Source organism: Tiliqua scincoides, chromosome 11 (genome assembly GCF_035046505.1).
Source record: "Tiliqua scincoides isolate rTilSci1 chromosome 11, rTilSci1.hap2, whole genome shotgun sequence".
NCBI classification, from domain to species: domain Eukaryota; kingdom Metazoa; phylum Chordata; class Lepidosauria; order Squamata; family Scincidae; genus Tiliqua; species Tiliqua scincoides.
In genome coordinates, this window is record NC_089831.1 from 16,996,364 (window position 1) to 17,011,917 (window position 15,554).

Here is a 15,554-nt window from a genome sequence, read left to right on the forward strand (position 1 = left end):
AGGATGCTGGTGACAATCTGCGTGTCAAGATGAACTTGGCTGGTGAACTTGGCATTGGAGAGGGTGATTTGGGGGATGGGGAGTGGGAATGGCATTTATTTTCAAGTACCTCTGCTAATCACATGCCCAGGCCTTGGTCATCAGGCAGGCAAAGCACTCCTCAGAGTCCCAGGATGCTTTGCTGATGTGAAAGCTAATAAAAAGTTGCATTCCTCCATCCCAAAGTGTTTTGACTTCTGCATAACGGCACCACGTATGAACTATCTATAGAAGGTGACAGATGGGTTAATGTAAAGTGATGCACACTGGAGCAAACAAATAAATACATAACCCCATCTTCACAGCCATCTCTGACTTCAGTGGAGTCAGCAACTAACTGAAAAAGAGATCTTGGGGTCATGGGGGATAGCTCAAAACGAAGATATCAACCCAGCATGCGGCAACTGTGAAGGAGACAAATTCCAGGTTAGGGGATCATTAAGGAAGGGATTGAAATTAAAATCACCAATGTCATATTATGATTCTATGGTGTGGCCATGTTTGGAATCATATGTACAGCTCTGATTGCCACACATCAAAAAAGATGTGTGGAAAAAAAGTGCAGATCCATGAAAATGACCAGGGATTGAACATAAGAACAGAAGAAGAGCCCTGCTGGATCAGGCCCAGGGCAGATCCATGAAACACAGTGCAGATCCATGAAAATGACCAGGGATTGAACATAAGAACAGAAGAAGAGCCCTGCTGGATCAGGCCCAGGGCCTATCTAGTCCAGCTTCCTGTATCTCAGCAACTGTTACCCTGCACATGCCCAATCTCGTCTGATCTTGGAAGCTAAGCAGGGTCAGTCCTGGGTAGTACTTGGATGGGAGACCACCTGGGAGTACTGTGTGCTGTAGGCTTATACCATAGTCTTTCGAGACTGAAGGTTGCCAATCAACCAACCTGTATCTCACAGCAGCCCACGAGGGAGCACACACAAGATCACAAGAAAATTGCATCTCGCTGCCACCTCCCTGCATCTAGCATTCTATTTATGCTCACATACCCCAGCAAAGACACCAGATTTCAACTGGGTTGAACTTGTGCTACTTTACTAAACACAGTGACCAATCTTTAACGCATGAAACCTACTGAATATACCTTCCCTCCCTCGCCAGTTTGAAGTAGAAACACCTTCTCTACCGTGAAAATCTATAGTGTTTGAATTTCTTTTTGATTTGGAAAAGAAAAAAATGAATACAATTTAAAGTAGATTTGTAGGTGGAGGATAGGGATTCAACAGTGATCTTTGGTGAGACAATAGACTTGAATTATGCAAGTATTCCTATTTTTGTGTGTGAAATATTGAAAAGTGTGATCACGCACCCATAGCACCCCTGCCATACTTGACACAGTTAAATCATTGTTTGGGGGCAAGAAACCATGACTGGTAGCTTGGCATACTGATAAGCAGATCCTCTACTGGGCTACCCAGAAGCTGCAGTGTCTGCCACAATTACAGCAGAGCTGCTGCGACTTTAGTTCATACAGGGAGAGACTAGAGCTGCAGCAGACAAGAGTTTGTCCTGCTCTGCGATCACACAGCTAGTCAGAAACTGGGTGGAATGTTTGTGCAATGTGATTTTCTATGTTTGCACAGGCCCTCCACCCAGTTTCTGAGTGGTTGTGCAATCACTGTGGTTCAGCCTCCCTTGTGATTACGCAACCCCTGAGAAAGTGCTTGGAGCATGCATGCAACCACGGGGTTGTCTGAGGCTATTTTCCTTGGAGGATAACAGGTGAGGCTCTGCCTCCCCGCCCCCACGGACCACATGTCCCTGTGTAGCACGCTCGTCTTGAATCATGCAAACTGTTATGCAAGACACACTGAAAAGGATCCCAAATTCACAGGACTATTTATGAGACCTGAGCTCGCGAAATCTGGAAGCCTTGCTGATGTGATGTGCGTAGATTGAGATGCGCCGTGCTTAGGATTTAATTGAAAAACAACCGAGTTTTAATTAAAATTCAGCCTCTACAGCTTTTTTGAAAGCCTCAACCTTATTTTCCGCATAACAATGAGTGTTCTTTAAAGAGCTATTTTGGTCATCATCAAAATATCTGAGAATGATGGCACTTGCAGATGCCACTGAGAGAGAAATAAGGCAAGTCGTGTTGATATAGTAATATTCTAAAAAGTGGGTCCCAGTGCTAAATGTGTGAGAACCACTGCAGTATTGATGTATTGTACTTAAATACAATACAGCAGCGGTTTTCAAACTCTCTTGGAGAGATTGCGCCGCTCTAAGTCATTGCGGGGACGGGGAGGAGAGGCAGTGGGGGCGCGGGAAAGGCAGCGGCCAATCCCCAGGAACGCGCCACTCCGGGGGCCTCAAGGTCTTGCCTGTACTTACCAGAGCCGCCTGCAGCCTCCTGTGGGTGCTGGGAGCCCTGCGCGACCTTCTGCGGGGCTCTCCAAAACTCTGAAAGCGAAAGCGGAGCGATTACGCCCTGCCTCCACAAAACCGGAAGTGGAGCTCAGTCGCTCCACTTTCATTTCTAAAGCTTCAGGGAGCCCTGCAGACGGTTGCGCAGGGCTCCCCACACCTCCAGGAGGCTCTGGTAAGTACAGCCAAGCCCCTGAAGCCACCTGAGCGGCGTGATCCTGGGGATCGTGCCACTACCTCCTCCTTGCCTCCTGGTTGCCCCCGCCCCTTAAGGGCAAAGGGGCCAGGGCCCTCAGGCTGGGGTGTTGTGACGCCCCAGTTTAAAAACCCCTGCAATACAGAAATGCAGTTGTTGGCAACCTTCAGTCTCGAAAGACTCTGGTATCGTGCTCTGAATGGTGGTTCTGGAACAGCATCTAGTGTGGCTGAAAAGGCCAGTTCGGGAGTGACAATCCCTTCCACACTGGGAGCAAGTGCAGTCTGTCCCTGGTCTGTCTCCCTGGCTATGGGCCTTCCTTCTTTGCCTCTTGGCCTCAGACTGTTGGCCAAATGTCTCTTCAAACTGGGAAAGGCCATGCTGCACAGCCTGCCTCCAAGCGGGCCGCTCAGAGGCCAGGGTTTCCCACTTGTTGAGGTCCACTCCTAAGGCCTTCAGATCCCTCTTGCAGATGTCCTTGTATTGCAGCTGTGGTCTACCTGTAGGGCGCTTTCCTTGCACGAGTTCTCCATAGAGCAGATCCTTTGGGATCTGGCCATCGTGCAGTATTGTATTTAAATTGTAAGCCACTTTGCTTGGAAAACCTAAACCACCCCGAAAAGTGGGGCATGAATATATAGTAAGAAACACAGCTTACACTGCTTCCAGTACACAACACCCTTGATTAACTTCAGAGCAGTTCTAAGAAGCCTCTTCAACGTAGAGAGGATGCTAATGCCTAATCCAACCCTGTTGGTTTTTTTTTTTTTTCTATGACATAATTGCTTGTAAATGTTTAATGGATTACTAATAGACATTGTGAGCATGTTACCAATATGTTAAAAAAAAAAAAAAGGAAAGGGGAAAAAAAAACCCCAGGGAGAGTTTCTGTTTTTAAATCAACCTATTAGGCTGCTGAACACTTTAATAATCTATAAAAATTGATTCAGTCTTTTGCAGAGCCTTGGAATTCAGAAGAGAATTTTTACATCTTTGCCCCGGCACACCAAAGGATGACATTTCAAAGCATCCTCCCACCGTATTTCAAATGCTACGAGGTTACCTCGTTTTTATCAAGCACAAGGTTATAAATTGTAAGTTTAAGTGAACAAGGATCATGTTAATTTTAGAACGTAAGTGGCAGCCGTACACACAGAAACATTATGCGTGTAATTAACAGATTACCACACGTTTGCTTAGTAGATCTTCCTCACCAACATTTTCATTGTTGTGTTTTCAGCTCTAAAGTGCTCCTGTCATATTTCGGTGTTCTGCCGGATGAATATTACCGTCGCTAAATTGTGTGGCTGTCACTCCAACTCCCAGCAATGTAAATTGTTCCACAATGCCTTTAGCGCAGTGGTTGGCAACTGGTGGACCATGTGCCAAGCCGATCGCACAAAAGAATTGCGTTGGCTCAATGCTCGCTTTTACCTCAGAGCAAAATCCACGCGGCCCAGGCAACTAACGCATTTAATATAGTCAATCAGTTCAGTCAAACAATAAATCAAAATCAATCAATCAAATAGATTCAAATGCTCGCTAACTGTTGTTATGATCAATTAATGGAGCTTTTGAATGATGTGTGACTTCCAAAAGCACTTTGGTAAAAATTGCTTATTTCAGCCAGAGGTGCAACTAAGGTAGAGCATGAGGGGCATGTGACCCCAGTGCTATGCCAACAGGGGTGCATGACTGCCTCTCAGGCTCTGTTTTCATTTTGGAGGAGGTGCTTCAACAGGAGAAGGAACAGAGGTGCAAAGCTGCTACAGTGGGCGCTCCCTCCTCTAGGGAGAATGCAGAAGTGACATCATGACATCACGTGACATTATGACATCAATGCCCTGGGCTCCAGGGCAGTGCCTTAAACCTCTGTTTTCACCCGCTTTTCCTATTTTAGACTTTTTTCCAGTCCCCCACACAAAGGTTTGGGACATCTCAGCAACCTACCCTACTCACTTAAGTTCTGCGGTTTGTTTGGATCTGTCTGAAGATTGTGGGGCTCCCTGTTCACCTGGGAAAGGGCCTTTTCTAAGGTGGCCTCTGGAAAAGCTCATCTGTCCCGCCCCCTTTGGCTAGCCAGCCAATCAGCTGGCAAAAGCCCAGCTGCCGGCTGACAGGCGGGGAAAGCCTGGCAATCACTGCTAGCGCGCCAGGGAGGCGCGCCAGCAGCCTTCTGTCTGGGTACCCTAGGCTTGACTGGTGGCAGTGGGAAAGCTACCAATTTTCCATTAGACCCCAATTGGTCCAGTAAAAGCAAGATGAAGCAGAGATGCAAGAGCTGCGTGAAGGTAATTGAGTAGCTAGTAGATAGCCCCTAGACCAGCAGTTCCCAGTCTGTTCCCAGTCCTGATGCCCCAGGGTGAGCAAGCAGTGTAATGTGCTGGCCTCTTTCAGGCTTTAGTTGGCTTTAGTTTGCTTAGGCTGTAGTTACTTTGCCTCACCTAGTATAAGAGTATTGTGATTACTGAAAGTTGATGTAGCTTTAAGGATTGGGGTTATAAAAGAGTGTGGAACAGAGAGGAGACTCATTGTTAATTGTCAGTAAGCTCTAGAAGTAGTTTCTTGTGTGAGCTTCCCTTTCTCTAGTTCTTGAACTGGCATGGGAATAGATGCTTCTCCATTAAAAGTTTTAAATGGCCTTTCTGTAGATTTAAGCTTGGGGTTTTGATGTGTTTAATGAAGTAGGTTACTTTGCAACCTATTTTAGCTTTTGTGGTCATTTGTATGAAGGAACTGGACACTCCCCACCCCATCCAACCCTTCTCTTTTTTGCTTTGGGCTTGAATTACCCAATAAGGGGGAGGAGCTTAAGGTCAGATCCAGGGATGGGTACAGGAACACATCAAGAGGGAAGTTTGGGGACTGCTACCTTAGATGCAAAGCCCCAGTCAGCCCTCTGACTCCCATTACAGACACAAAACAGTTCGCTTTGAAAACAAAAGGGAAGAGTGTCCTTTATGGATAAGTTAGGATTACTGCCTTATACTGAGTCACTCCATTGCTTCATCTAAGGATGCAATCCTAACCAACTTTCCAGCACTGGCTGTGCCAGTGGGGCATGTGCTGTATCCTGCAGTTGGGGGGGGGGCAGTCATGGAGGCCTCCTCAAGATAAAGCAATGTTTGTTCCCTTACCTTGGAGTTGCATTGCCCTTACCTCTGTACTGGAAAGTTGGTTAGGATTGTGTCCCTAGTTGGTACAGCCTGCACACTGGTTGGCAAGCAGCTCTCCTTGCCACAGGATGTGGTGATGGCGTCTGGCCTGGACGCCTTTAAGAGGGGATTGGACAAGTTTCTGGAGGAAAAATCCATTATGGGTTACAAGCCATGATGTGTATGTGCAACCTCCTGATTTTAGAAATGGGCTATGTCAGAATGCCAGATGCAACGGAGGGCACCAGGATGAGGTCTCTTGTTATCTGGTGTGCTCCCTGGGGCATTTGGTGGGCCGCTGTGAGATACAGGAAGCTGGACTAGATGGGCCTATGGCCTGATCCAGTGGGGCTGTTCTTATGTTCTTAACTACAATTCCCAGGAAGCCTTGCAGGTCTCTTGTTATCTGGTGTGCTCCCTGGGGCATTTGATGAGATACGGGAAGCTGGACTGGATGGGCCTATGGCCTGATCCAGTGGGGCTGTTCTTATGTTCTCTCCATGGTTTCAGACATATGCCTTCCCAGTTCAATCTGGAGATACTAGTGATGGAACTTGGGGCCTTCAGCATGCAAAGCAGCTTCTCTGCCATTGAGCTGCAACCCTTTTGCCAGTCCCTTCACCCAACAACAACAAATGCTTTGAGAAGACACTGCTGTTTTGAAGCTTAACCTTAAATGCTTATACAAGTGGCAGCTTAATCTTAACATGCTGGAACAGGCAGGCCAGCTGGCCTGTGCTGTATCAAGCACAGGTTTGAAGGTGGAAGGAGCACAACTCAGTGTAAGGGGACTTATGTCCTCTTACCATGAGTAATGCCCAAGCCATCTCAATGGGGCTACTCGGATCTGCACCAGCGATTTTGGCTTCCCCCCTTTTGGGTACTTCATTCAATGAGGAGGAAAACCAGTCTTCTCAGGAAGGTTCTCTGGAATATCTTTCTGCAGAAGGCTGAGTTTCATCTCAGGCAGAATCACCCCACATTTCATCATTTCCTTTCAGTCCACTTCCAGACCTCAGTCATGGATATCAGTCAGTTTGCTTCCCCAGAGCACTACACGATAGTAGCCTGAGAGCAGGTGTCTAATTTGAAATTCCCTGCTCCAGGACAGCTAAAAATGGGACTTAGAGAAGACCTGATTACCTGTCATTGCATTGGTGTTCCATCTTCCTGTGCCTTCTTCCCTTCTTCTGACAACCCCCCCCCCCACACACACACACAAAATCAAAGGATAACTGTATACTCCTCAGGGCAGAGACATGACCTTTTTTCTCATGCTCCTTTGTTTAAAAGCATGTCGACTGAGGTAAGGCTTGGAAAAGAGAAATAAGGGGGTATGATCTCTCTCTCTCTCTCTCTCTCACACACACACACACACACATACACACATACACACACACACAAAAAAATAAAAAGTTATAGACAATAATGGGTCAAAGCAAGCACCCTGTACTCCTCTTTCTGTTCCATATAATTGGAACTTCTAAAAATAGACTTGAAGTAAATGGCAAGACAAATCAGTTGCAAACTTTAATTATTAGGTTGCTGTTTTATTTTCCATCTGTGGAATGGAAGCGATTTGAGAAAATGGTTGCTGTCCCAGAATGTTTAAGGTGAAGTTGATGGAGAGAAAGATATTACACCAATGCTCTTTGGAAACTTTATCTAATTAGATTTCGACAAGACTATTTGATAAAGAAACGTATTTCCACTACCTCAGAAATATGGGCGATGGAGACTCGGGGAACAGGCACTGTTTATAGATCATAATGGACTGACAGAGATTAGTGTTAATGGCTAAATTATATCCTGGCCCAATAATAAGGTTATTTCTATTCCCGATACAGTATTTAAACGACTTAGATGATGAAATCAACAGCAGAATGGGTATCTTAATTTGCTAATAACAAGAAAAGGGGAATGGAGTATCAACCCACCTCAGTGACATTGGTAGGATTCAACGGGATTTAAGCAGATTAGGAATCACAGCCATCATGTAGCAGATGGCATTTTTTTTCCAATGCACAGCATCAAAATGCAAAGTTCGTTAATGAAATTCTGACACGGAATGTCTCCGAAATGCTATTCCCAGAAAGGCTGGGGTGAAGCAGAGCAGAAAAACACAAATATTGAAAGCTGGGATGGATCAAGATCTACTAATCCTCACACCCACCCACCCCCTTGCAAATGTATTTGCTTGAGAGAAAGAAACAGCTGCTAGATTTTAGGCTGAGATAGAATAGAATTGTATAGTGCACGCCAAAGATTCCACCTTTAGAAATTCAGGACTAACACAATGCTTGTCATTTGGGTGGGTAGGATTTATATGGAGGTTGTGCCTGGAATGAATGCAATTTTGGGGGGTCTGTGGGCAAGACAGACACAGTGGGACCCCTAAGCCTTGATGGAATGGGCCACGCAAATGGACAATTCTCTTGCATTGCCTCTCTGAGCTGCAAGCAGCATGAGAACATCCTGAAAGTGGAACCGGAAAAGGTGCAGAAGAGAGAGACCAAAATGATTAGGGGCAAGTCATGAGGAGAGGCAACAATGTTTGGGGGCTCTTCAGTCTAGAACAGGGGTCTCCAAACCCTGGCCCGGGGGCCAGATGCAACCCGCAGCAAGCCTCTTTCTGGACCGTGGCCCACCTCTTGTCCCCTGAAATGCTCTGGCCCACTCAACGGAACATGACCAGAACTGTGCTCTGATTGTGTCTGGAGGGTGTTCTGTGGGCCAGAGAGGTTGAATGAATGAGCACATTCATTCATTTATTCACTCATCAAAGTTCTATCTCTAATTTATTTATTTAAATTTTTTATTTAAATTTTTTTTTCCGGCCCTCCACACCATACCAGATACTTGATGCGGCTCTCTGGTCAAAAAGTTTGGAGAGCCCTGGTCTAGAAAGAAGGCACCTGAGGTAGAATATGATAGAGGTATATAAAGTTATGCAGGGGATGGGTAGAGAGGATAGAGGATGTTCTTTTCCCTCTCACACAACAGCAGAATCAGAGGGACATCCACTGAAACTTAGTGGCAGGAGATTTAGAACAGATAAAAGAAAATATTTCTTGACCCAGCATGTAATTAATCGGTGGAACTCCTTGCCACAGGATGTGGAGATGGTGTCTGGCCTAGATGCCTTTAAAAGGGGATTGGACATATATATGGAAGAAAATTCCATTCCAGGGTACAAGCTATGGTGGGTAACCTCTAGGTTCTAGAAGTAGGCCATCTCTGAATGCCAGATACATAGGAGTACAGGATACAGGTCTTTTGCTTCTCCAAGGCATCCGGTGAGCCATTGTTTGATACAGGAAGTTGGACTAGATGACCTCTTGGCCTGATCCAGCAGGGCTCTTCTTATGTTCTTATGAGTGCTGGAAAAGGTACGCCTTCTAATCTATGTTCAAAGTGCGACTTGTGCAGTGAATTTCAAAACTGGAAAATAATTGGGCAGAGCTCTAATGAATACTGTTGTTCACAATTTTACCGAGCCAAGTCTTATCAAACAGAATTTTCTGGCCACAAGCCACTCCTTCTAACAAAGTCTAAGCAGTCATGAATATGAATTTAGGGAAGTGACTGTCACACCATCCAGATTGCTTAGTCAGAACAGTTTGATATGTTACAACTGTCAATGCATTCTCCAACATCTTTATTATTCAGAACTCCCACACGATGTTTGGAGTCAAATATACACAGCCTACCCTGTTGCTGGCAGAACGTATCATAAAATGGGGCTTAATTCATTGATTCATTGGATTTTCCTGCCCTCTGCTTAATAGTTTCTCCTGGTTAGACTTTATGAAGTCAAAGATGGAACCCAAGAAAGTTTGGCTTCCCCCTGTTAAAAACCGAACTGGAAGTTGAAATGACATCATAGTGTCCACTGGTTTTGCCATCAGCAGGGACACAGGAAGTAGATGAACACATTGTCAAATGTTCATAGGGGAGACCATCACATTCAAGGGAAATTTATTGACCCTCCTCTGGTTATCCTGCTGAATTCAGGTAACTATGAAAAGAAAGCTCCATGGTAACGAGAGCATCTTTGAGATGTGAGTGAGTGGGGAATAAGAAACAGTCTCCAAAAATTATAGCAACGTGGGCTATGGTACAGTCACATGCTCTTCACCAGTAATAGGCCAATTGGGAGGTTTTCTGAAGATACAGCCCCAAAGTTTAATGAAAGACTGGAAGAAAGAGGTTAGGAAAAAAGACTGATCAATAAAAAGCTGGCGCAACATATATTAAAGGAGAAAACAAATATATAAACAAGCTTTTTGAACTTTTATGACACACGCAGCTGTGTAGTACCCAAACTTATTTCCAAGGTGGGCCGCTGTGTTTCAAAACAGTTACAGAATATAAGAAGCAAAGAAAGTTTGCTTTCCCCAATTTATGTAAAGATTTGATCAATGGTGCCGTTTTCTTTTGTACCAAATAGGGGTCAGGTATAAGGTGGCCTGGAAAACGTCCCAAATGGGTAATGTCCCTTTTCAGGGATAATGGAGGAGTTTGGTATTTGCTGGGAAATGATGCTATGTGCTCAGTATGTGTGAAATCCTTCCAATGATTTTTACGGATCTCTCTGCCTTACCGAAAAGGGACATTGCACATTTGGGACATGGATAGGTAATTTTCAGAAAGGTAGGGTTTTCCATAAATGTCGGTTTGTAGTCTTGGCATAAGCATGCACCATTCCCTGTTCAGAGTGACGAGTCATTTGATTGGTGTCCTGTTGCACATACAGTAGTGGCACGCTATTGCCTTGTCTTATCTGTGAAACTTTTTAAATTTGTGAATCTGTGATAACTGTTTGGATGTTCAGAGACTTGTTGCTTTAATAGAGACATTAATCCCTAGCTGCAAATGTAGGTTTTTATTATACAGAATCGCTTAGCAATGTTCTAGCCGACGACAAAGCGCATACATGACAGTCCGTCGTTGGTTTACCGTACTGTAGCTGAAAATGCCTTATCTTTGCATTGGTGGTGTTGTTGAAGCCCCAGAGGCCTCTTTCAGGTTGTGCTGGGCCTCCACAGACCTCAGAATGGCCCGCAGAAGCTACACCCAGTTTTTGGAAGTCACTTCCTGTTTGCTTCCAAAAATCAGAAGTAGCTTCCAAACTAAAAGCTAGAAGCTTCCAAAAGCTTCTGCAGGCTTCTCTGAGGCCTATGGAGAACAACCCAGAAGAGGTCTCTGGGGTCTCCTAATGACAACACTAACAGCACCAACACAGAGGTAACAATTTTGCATAATGATGAAGGTTTGGAGTTTGGAGAATGTATTCCTATTGTTAAGTGATTCAACCCTGAATTACGTCCTGCAGTCCCTCAAGATATTTATGAACATGATGAGTTGTTGCTTCCACATGACAGATGTGAAGTATCCAAAAATTTCAATATGTGGTGCAATCCATGCACCACAATCCATGCACATTGGTGCGTAAAGCTTCTGTATAGAAGTGTATCTCTCCTAAAGTTTCTTCAGTAATTTCAGTTTGGCGCTTTTGTGTTGATGTAAGAACAAAAGAGCAGACAAATCATGTGTGATATAATTCATGGGGTTTGGCTTAGCATTTGCTTTGTGTCCCAATGGCTTTTGTTTGGGTCAGGCTAGATCACTAGTGCAAATAGCCTTTTTCCTTGCCCTGTTCTTTGATTGTCCCCTCTGCCCCTAGAAAATGAGAGGTTTTGGAATGGTATTCAAAGTGGCCAACTTCAGCCATAAGCCGCAGTATCTGTTCTGTGCAAAACAAACCCATTACATGGAGATGAGGGTGAAATGCAAACAGATTAGCTCTGGCTAATCACCATGACTGCATAGCATGCCAAAGGCCTTTCGAAGGGTATTTGATCCGTGCTGTCAAACTGGGTCTTTTTATGCATTGCAATCCCCAGTCAAGCAGCATGTTTCGTTCAGTAGCCTTGTAGCCTTGCCAAGCACACATTGCAAAGCAATGATCAACTGCAGTAGTTCTCAGACTACTGAGAACTAACACCGGGACCCACTTTTTAGAATGAGTATCTGTTGGGACCCACCAGAAGTGACGTCATGACCAGGAGTGACATCATCAAGCAGGAAAGTTTAAACAATCCTAGTATGCAAGCCTACCCACATTTACCCAAGAGTAAATCCCATTGACTATCATTGTTAAAAGAATATACATAGTAGCTTGTTAAAAGTACAGATCTGTAACATTTCCTCAAATGCAGTCACATACCATGGTAGCATCAAGTCTAATATATGAAAAATAAAAATATTGAAATGAATGGGGACCCACCTAGATATTGGCTCATGACCCATCTAGTGGGTCCCGATCCACAGTTTGAGAAACACTGATTCTACTGGCTTCTCCTACCAGTGTTGTGTAGTGGTTGCGACCATCAGTTATTATGATCATGATAAGTCCCTCGTTGACAAGTCCCTTGTTCAAATCAAGTGACAGTGCTCATAGACAAGTGATGTTCTTCCAGGGTTTTCTGTCCCTAGTCTGGAAGCCACAATACTAGGGTATTTTTTTCCTGGATGAATGTGTTCTGGTCAAATGCATCCCTGAACATTCACATCTGTTTGATTTTTTAATGTGTGTCTCAGTTATTTGCATCCCACTATAACTAGGCAATAAACCACATGTTCTATATGCTAAGCCTCTTATCCCAGCCCTAACCCTTATCCTATCTTTGCATTGTAAAAACAAAAAAGTGCCTCTAATATAAATATGAATATATTACGACACAAATGTCTGTGCTGAAAAAAGGAGGATGCAAATATCCAATAATGGATGCTAGGAATTACCTAACCTAGTTAGTTAGTTAGTTAGTTAGTTAGTTAGTTAGTTAGTTAGTTAGTTAGTTAGGAAGGAAGGAAGGAAGGAAGGAAGGAAGGAAGGAAGGATGCAATCAAAGCCCCAAAATGGGCTGATGCAAGTTCTTGCACTGGCTCAACAGTGTTGCAAAAGTGTCGTTAAGCACTTTCATACCTTCATACCACCGCTTGAGCAGGGAGGCCAGCCCAAGCCCTGTGGGGTGGCAGAAAAGGTAAGCCCACGCTGGCTGAGACAGGCTGGCGTGGGGGTCCAGAGGGGTGAAGGGTGGGTGGGAGGGAGGTTCTGGGGTGGGAAAGGCAGGTGGCAGGCAGGCCCATGGGTGGACAGTGCGTAAGCGGGAGCAGGGTCAGGATCCAGCACTGGTGCCGGATCCAAACCCTGCAACCAGCCCCAATCCCACTCTGGATATGGGGCAGGCCTGCCAGCCTCCCTGTTCTAGCACTGGGCAGGAGGTCTGGCTCAGTTGGTAGAGCTGCCACCTTGTATGCCTGAAGATCTGGGGCTGCCAGTTCGAAACAACCGGAAGTACCCGAGAACTGACGACATGCTGATATACTGATGAGCTGAGCCTCGGTGGCAGAGAGGAGTTGCCGTCAAGTGGAGCATGGGAGGCGAAGGGCCAGAGAGAGGCCAGACCAGGAAGGAATCCAGCTGGAACGAGGAGTTCTATGAAAGGCTAGAACTATTCAATTGTAAAAATCCCTATGGGGGTTTAGAACAGCCTGCCCTTGTAAACCGCCTTGGATTAAAATCTGAGGACGAAAGAAAGGCGGTATATAAATACCTGTATAAATAAATAAATAATAAGCAAGCAAGCAAGCCTTAGACCTGTATCTGAAAAAAAACATGCAGGTCCCTGTCCATAGAAGGGAGGGGATTTGTATGGGTGGGGAAACTTTTCAGTATATAAAATGTGAAAAAATAAATAAAAATAAACAAATAAGGGAAAACAGGGAGAGCAGTTTAGCAGGGACAGGAACCCCAGAACTGAGCCCGTCCCTGTTAATAAGTGTAACTGGAGCATTTGTAGAAGTTGATCAGTTCCGTCTTGCTGTGGCCCTCCGCAGAAAGCTAGTTGCTGATCACAGTCCTAAATACAGGGTCGAAGTGAAAATGAGACATCTTGCTAAGATGCTCTCTTGCATCCTGTCTCCTGCATTAACAATCATGTGCAGACCCTTGGCAAATAAAACACAGTAGATGTGACAGCAATCTGACGTGTGCATGTTTTAAAAAAAAAAAAGATGGAAGAATAAAGCCAAGACCCATTTATCGCCTGAATTTAAAAGTCATTTTCTGGTGCTTGAATTACATTATTTAGTATCAATTATCGTTCCATTGAAGCCTCGGAGGAGAGGTGGAGAGGCAAAGTGTTTTTTATCTCATTAGCATGTCTTTCCTGTTAACCATTTGCTATATTAGCTCACTTTGATCCTGCCTTTGATTCTTTTGTGTGACATGAGGGCCATGTAATCTGCTATTATGCCCATTAATACCAAGGCAGCCCTCTTTCTTTGACAAGCCAATTTGTTACTGTCACGTTGTCTTTGTGGATTGGACCCAGGGGGCTGACACCCTTCTACCCGCCCAGCTTGGCCAAAAATGACAGGCATTGATTTGAGTTTGCCTGAGATTGAAGAGACTTCATGACTCGGGCGGAATAAATGTCACTCTGTGCACATGTAATCACAAGAATGGGAGATCTGGATAGCATGGACTGTAGTGTCAAAAAAATACACACACCCTATTTTCAGTGTAATGATACAATGGCCAAAAAGAACACATTGAACCATTGGCAAATGGTTTTGTCTTGTCAATCTCAGTTGATACCTGTTATTTGAAGAGTCTTCAACTTGAAGTCAGCCAAAGGATTTTAGGGGTCCTTCATTTTCCCCTAATCACCCACCACTTCCATCCCATATTCTCATTGCTTGTACCAGATATGAAGCCTGCACTGCAGTTGAAGGTAGATTTGAGGACAGGAATTTGAAACACAACCCCTTTGATTTTTTTTTTTTTTTACAGATATTTTGGCTGATCTGTACTCTGGCACTGTCTGCAAAAGCAGAGATGTGTTTATCTTTGAGCATATTCAATCATTGTTGTGCAACCTTACCAGCAACTGTACATCATGTTCTCCATTCAAAGACACAATCAGCAGTGCCCATTAGCCATGATGCCGAAGCTCATGATTTCCTGCTCAGAATGCAAACCCTTCAGCTTAGATTTTGATCTGAGCCTCCGACTCACGCTCACCCACCTATTCACTCACAAACTAATTTTCATGGCTGCTGATGGAGCTGTTCCTAATCTAGTGGTAGGTGGTAGAGGGAGGACTCTCCCAGAGCAATCCACTAACACAGTGGTTCCCAAACTTTTTAGCACTGGGACCCACTTTTTAAAATGATATTCTGTCGGGACCCACCTTGCTTTGTGAGACTAAAAATAGTTTCACTTTACCAGCTGTTCAAGCCTCTGTTTTTATTCCTTTTTACTATGGGAGGAGGAACCACGTTCTGGAGCATTTGTTGAGCTCCACATTCATTGGACTGGAACCACTGTGGTGGCCTTGCATTCCCCTTTGCCTGGCCTGTGAGAGGAGCCAAAGCACTGCTGCTTACTCTTGAGTAAATGTGCATGTGTGGCTCAGTTTGTTTTCCATAAGGCTCAATACATTTTCCTTGTCTGTTATCAGCTTGCCCGTTTCAGGACCCACCAAAAATTGGATCCCAACCCACTGGTGGGTCCCAACCCACAGTTTGGGATCCGCTGCACTCATGAATCATGTGAAAAGTTGGATTGGTGGGTTGGTGGATCATGAAAAGGGGTGCCTGACATGTACCCTTCATAGGGCACAATCCTAACCAGGTCTGCTCAGAAGTAAGTTCTATTTCGTTCAATGGGGCTTACTCTTAGGAAAGGGTGGTTGGAATTGCAGC